The 5,669-nt window shown below is 37.0% G+C and overlaps 1 pseudogene; it reads left to right on the plus strand.

Annotated features, from left to right (window-relative positions):
* The first annotated feature begins 1,504 nt into the window (after positions 1-1,504).
* Positions 1,505-1,603, plus strand: LOC129490878 (uncharacterized; annotated as a pseudogene).
* Positions 1,604-5,669: the final 4,066 nt, after the last annotated feature.

Genomic DNA, 5,669 nt, shown 5'->3' on the forward strand with positions numbered 1-5,669 from the left:
GAAGTTTCACAGAATGCTTCTGTGTAGTTTATATTTGAATATATTCCTTTTTCCACTACTACGCTCTTAGCGCTCCAAATGTCCAGTTGCATTTTCTACAGAAAGAGTGTTCAGATCTGCTCAATCAAAAGTATGGTTTAACTCTGTTAGCTGAATGCACAGATCAGAAAGAAGTTTCACCGAATGATTCTGTGTAGTTTATATTTGAAGACATTCCTTTTTCCACTATTACCCTCTTAGCGCTCCGAATCTCCACTTGTATTTTCTACAAAAAGAGTGTTTCATAACTGCTCAATCAAAAATATGTTTTATCTCTGTTAACTGAATTTACAGATCAGAAATAAGTTTCACAGAATGCATCTGTGTAGTTTTTATTTGAAGATATTCTTTTTCCCAAAGTAGGCCTCTTAGCGCTTAGCATGTCCAATTGCAGTTTCTACAGAAATAGTGTTTCAGAACGGCTCAATCAAAAGTAAGGTTCAACTCTGTTAGTTGAATGCACAGAACAGAAAGAATTTTCACAGAATGCTACTGTGTAGTTTATATTTGAATATAGTCCTTCTTCCACTATTACCCTCTTAGCGCTCCGAATGTCCACTTGCATTTTCTACAGAAAGAGGGTTCAGCACTGCGCAATCAAATTATGGTTTAACTCTGTTAGCTTAATGAACATATCAGAAATAAGTTTCACACAATGCTTCTGTGTAGTTTTTATTTGAAGATATTATTTTTCCCAATAGAGGCCTCTTAGCGCTCAGAATGTCCAATTGCAGTTTCTACAGAAAGAGTGTTTCAGAAAGTCTCAATCAAAAGTAAGGTTCAACTCTGTTAGTTGAATGCACAGAACAGAAAGAAGTTTCATACAATGCTTCTGTGTAGTTTATATTTGAACATATTCTTTTTTCCACTATTACCCAATTAGCGCTTCGAATGTCCAGTTGCATTTTCTACAGACAGAGTGTTTCAAAACTGCTCAATCAAAAGTATGGTTTAACTCTGTTAGCTGAATGCTCAGATCAGAAAGAAGTTTCACAGAATGCTTCTGTGTAGTTTATATTTGAATATATTCCTTTTTCCACTACTACTCTCTTAGCGCTCCAAATGTCCAGTTGCATTTTCTACAGAAAGAGTGTTCAGATCTGCTCAATCAAAAGTATGGTTTAACTCTGTTAGCTGAATGCACAGATCAGAAAGAAGTTTCACAGAATGATTCTGTGTAGTTTATATTTGGATACATTCCTTTTTAGACTATTACCCTCTTAGCGCTCCGAATCTACACTTGCATTTTCTACAGAAAGAGTGTTTCAGAACGGCTCAATCAAAACTAAGGTTCAACTCTTTCAGTTGAACAAACAGAACAGAAAGAAGTTTCACACAATTCTTCTGTGTAGTTTTTATTTGTAGACATTCTTTTTCCCAATATAGGCCTCTTAGCGCTCAGAATGTCCAATTGCAGTTTCTACAGAAAGAGTGTTTCAGAAAGGCTCAATCAAAAGTAAGGTTCAGATCGATGATGAGTCCTCCAAAAAAAACATTCCTTGGAGAAGCTGAACAAAATGAGTGAAAACTCATACCGTCGTTCTCGCCATCCCCATTAAGCTACCAATGACTTTCTTCACAGAATTGGAAAAAACTACTTTAAAGTTCATATGGAACCAAAAAAGAGCCCGCATCGCCAAGTCAATCCTAAGCCAAAATTACAAAGCTGGAGGCATCACGCTACCTGACTTTAAACTATACTACAACGCTATAGTAACCAAAACAGCATGGTACTGGTACCACAACAGAGACATAGATCAATGGAACAGAACAGAGCCCTCAGAAATGATGCCGCATAGCTACAACTATCTGATCTTTGACAAACCTGACAAAAACAAGAAATGGGGAAAGGATTCCCTATTTAATAAATGGTGCTGGGAAAACTGGCTAGCCATATGTAGAAAGCTGCAACTGGATCCCTTCCTTACACCTTATACCAAAATTAATTCAAGATGGATTAAAGACTTATATGTTAGACCTAAAACCATTAAAATCCTACAAGAAAACCTAGGCAATACCATTCAGGACATAGGCGTGGGCAAGGACTTCATGTCTAAAACACCAAAAGCAATGGCAACAAAAGCCAAAATCGACAAATGGGATCTCATTAAACTAAAGAGCTTCTGCACAGCAAAAGAAACTATCATCAGAGTGAACAGGCAACCTACACAATGGGAGAAAATTTTTGCAACCTACTCATCTGACAAAGGGCTAATATCCAGAATCTACAATGAACTCAAACAAATTTACAAGAAAAAAACAAACAACCCCATCAAAAAGTGGGCAGAGGACATGAACAGACACTTCTCAAAAGAAGACATTTATGCAGCCAAAAAACACATGAAGAAATGCTCCTCATCACTGGCCATCAGAGAAATGCAAATCAAAACCACAGTGAGATACCATCTCACACCAGTTAGAATGGCCATCATTAAAAAATCAGGAAACAACAGGTGCTGGAGAGGATGTGGAGAAATAGGAACACTTTTACACTGTTGGTGGGACTGTAAACTAGTTCAACCATTGTGGAAGTCAGTGTGGCGATTCCTCAGGGATCTCGAACTAGAAATACCATTTGACCCAGCCATCCCATTACTGGGTATATACCCAAAGGACTATAAATCATGCTGCTATAAAGACACATGCACACGTATGTTTATTGCGGCACTATTCACAATAGCAAAGAGTTGGAACCAACCCAAATGTCCAACAACGATAGACTGGATTAAGAAAATGTGGCACATATACACCATGGAATACTATGCAGCCATAAAAAATGATGAGTTCGTGTCCTTTGTAGGGAGATGGATGAAACCGGAAAACATCATTCTCAGTAAACTATCACAAGGACAAAAAACCAAACACCGCATGTTCTCACTCATAGGTGGGAATTGAACAATGAGAACTCATGGACACAGGAAGGGGAACATCACGCTCCGGGGACTGTTGTGGGGTGGGGGGAGGGGGGAGGGACAGCATTAGGAGATACACCTAATGCTAAATGACGAATTAATGGGTGCAGGAAATCAACATGGCACATGGATACATATGTAACAAACCTGCACATTGTGCACATGTACCCTAAAACCCTAAAGTATAATAAAAAAAAAAAAAAAAAAAAAAAAAAAAAAAAAAAGTAAGGTTCAACTCTGTTAGTTGAATGCACAGAACAGAAAGAAGTTTCATACAATGCTTCTGTGTAGTTTATATTTGAACATATTCTTTTTTCCACTATTACCCACTTAGCGCTACGAATGTCCAGTTGCATTTTCTACAGACAGAGTGTTTCAAAACTGCTCAATCAAAAGTATGGTTTAACTCTGTTAGCTGAATGCTCAGATCCGAAAGAAGTTTCACAGAACGCTTCTGTGTAGTTTATTTTTGAATATATTCCTTTTTCCACTACTACTCTCTTAGCGCTCCAAATGTCCAGTTGCATTTTCTACAGAAAGAGTGTTCAGATCTGCTCAATCAAAAGTATGGTTTAACTCTGTTAGCTGAATGCACAGATCAGAAAGAAGTTTCACAGAATGATTCTGTGTAGTTTATATTTGGAGACATTCCTTTTTCCACTATTACTCTCTTAGCTCTCCGAATCTCCACTTGCATTTTCTACAGAAGGGTGTTTCAGAACGGCTCAATCAAAACTAAGGTTCAACTCTTTTAGTTGAACAAACAGAACAGAAAGAAGTTTCACACAATTCTTCTGTGTAGTTTTTATTTGTAGACATTCTTTTTCCCAATATAGGCCTCCTAGCGCTCAGAATGTCCAATTGCAGTTTCTACAGAAAGAGTGTTTCAGAACGGCTCAATCAAAAGTAAGGTTCAACTCTGTTAGTTGAATGCACAGAACAGAAAGAAGTTTCATACAATGCTTCTGTGTAGTTTATATTTGAACATATTCTTTTTTCCACTATTACCCACTTAGCGCTACGAATGTCCAGTTGCATTTTCTACAGACAGAGTGTTTCAAAACTGCTCAATCAAAAGTATGGTTTAACTCTGTTAGCTGAATGCTCAGATCAGAAAGAAGTTTCACAGAATGCTTCTGTGTAGTTTATATTTGAATATATTCCTTTTTCCACTACTACTCTCTTAGCGCTCCAAATGTCCAGTTGCATTTTCTACAGAAAGAGTGTTCAGATCTGCTCAATCAAAAGTATGGTTTAATTCTGTTAGCTGAATGCACAGATCAGAAAGAAGTTTCACAGTATGATTCTGTGTAGTTTATATTTGGAGACATTCCTTTTTCAACTATTACCCTCTAAGCGCGCCGAATCTCCACTTGCATTTTGAACAGAAAGAGTGTTTCAGAACGGCTCAATCAAAACTAAGGTTCAAATCTTTTAGTTGAACAAACAGAACAGAAAGAAGTTTCACAAAATTCTTCTGTGTAGTTTTTATTTGTAGACATTCTTTTTCCCAATATAGGCCTCCTAGCGCTCAGAATGTCCAATTGCAGTTTCTACAGAAAGAGTGTTTCAGAACGGCTCAATCAAAAGTAAGGTTCAACTCTGTTAGTTGAATGCACAGAACAGAAAGAAGTTTCATAGAATGCTTCTGTGTAGTTTATATTTGAACATATTATTTTTTCCACTATTACCCACTTAGCGCTACGAATGTCCAGTTGCATTTTCTACAGACAGAGTGTTTCAAAACTGCTCAATCAAAAGTATGGTTTAACTCTGTTAGCTGAATACTCAGATCAGAAAGAAGTTTCACAGAATGCTTCTGTGTAGTTTATATTTGAATATATTCCTTTTTCCACTACTACGCTCTTAGCGCTGCAAATGTCCAGTTGCATTTTCTACAGAAAGAGTGTTCAGATCTGCTCAATCAAAAGTATGGTTTAACTCTGTTAGCTGAATGCACAGATCAGAAAGAAGTTTCACCGAATGATTCTGTGTAGTTTATATTTGGAGACATTCCTTTTTCCACTATTACCCTCTTAGCTCTCCGAATCTCCACTTGCATTTTCTACAGAAAGAGTGTTTCAGAACGGCTCAATCAAAACTAAGGTTCAACTCTTTTAGTTGAACAAACAGTACAGAAAGAAGTTTCACACAATTCTTCTGTGTAGTTTTTATTTGTAGACATTATTTTTCCCAATATAGGCCTCCTAGCGCTCAGAATGTCCAATTGCAGTTTCTACAGAAAGAGTGTTTCAGAACGGCTCAATCAAAAGTAAGGTTCAACTCTGTTAGTTGAATGCACAGAACAGAAAGAAGTTTCATACAATGCTTCTGTGTAGTTTATATTTGAACATATTCTTTTTTCCACTATTACCCACTTAGCGCTACGAATGTCCAGTTGCATTTTCTACAGACAGAGTGTTTCAAAACTGCTCAATCAAAAGTATGGTTTAACTCTGTTAGCTGAATGCTCAGATCAGAAAGAAGTTTCACAGAATGCTTCTGTGTAGTTTATATTTGAATATATTCCTTTTTCCACTACTACGCTCTTAGCGCTCCAAATGTCCAGTTGCATTTTCTACAGAAAGAGTGTTCAGATCTGCTCAATCAAAAGTATGGTTTAACTCTGTTAGCTGAATGCACAGATCAGAAAGAAGTTTCACCGAATGATTCTGTGTAGTTTATATTTGAAGACATTCCTTTTTCTTCTAGTACCCT

The sequence above is a fragment of the Symphalangus syndactylus genome, chromosome 9 (genome assembly GCF_028878055.3).
Source record: "Symphalangus syndactylus isolate Jambi chromosome 9, NHGRI_mSymSyn1-v2.1_pri, whole genome shotgun sequence".
In the NCBI taxonomy this organism is placed as follows: Eukaryota; Metazoa; Chordata; class Mammalia; order Primates; family Hylobatidae; genus Symphalangus; species Symphalangus syndactylus.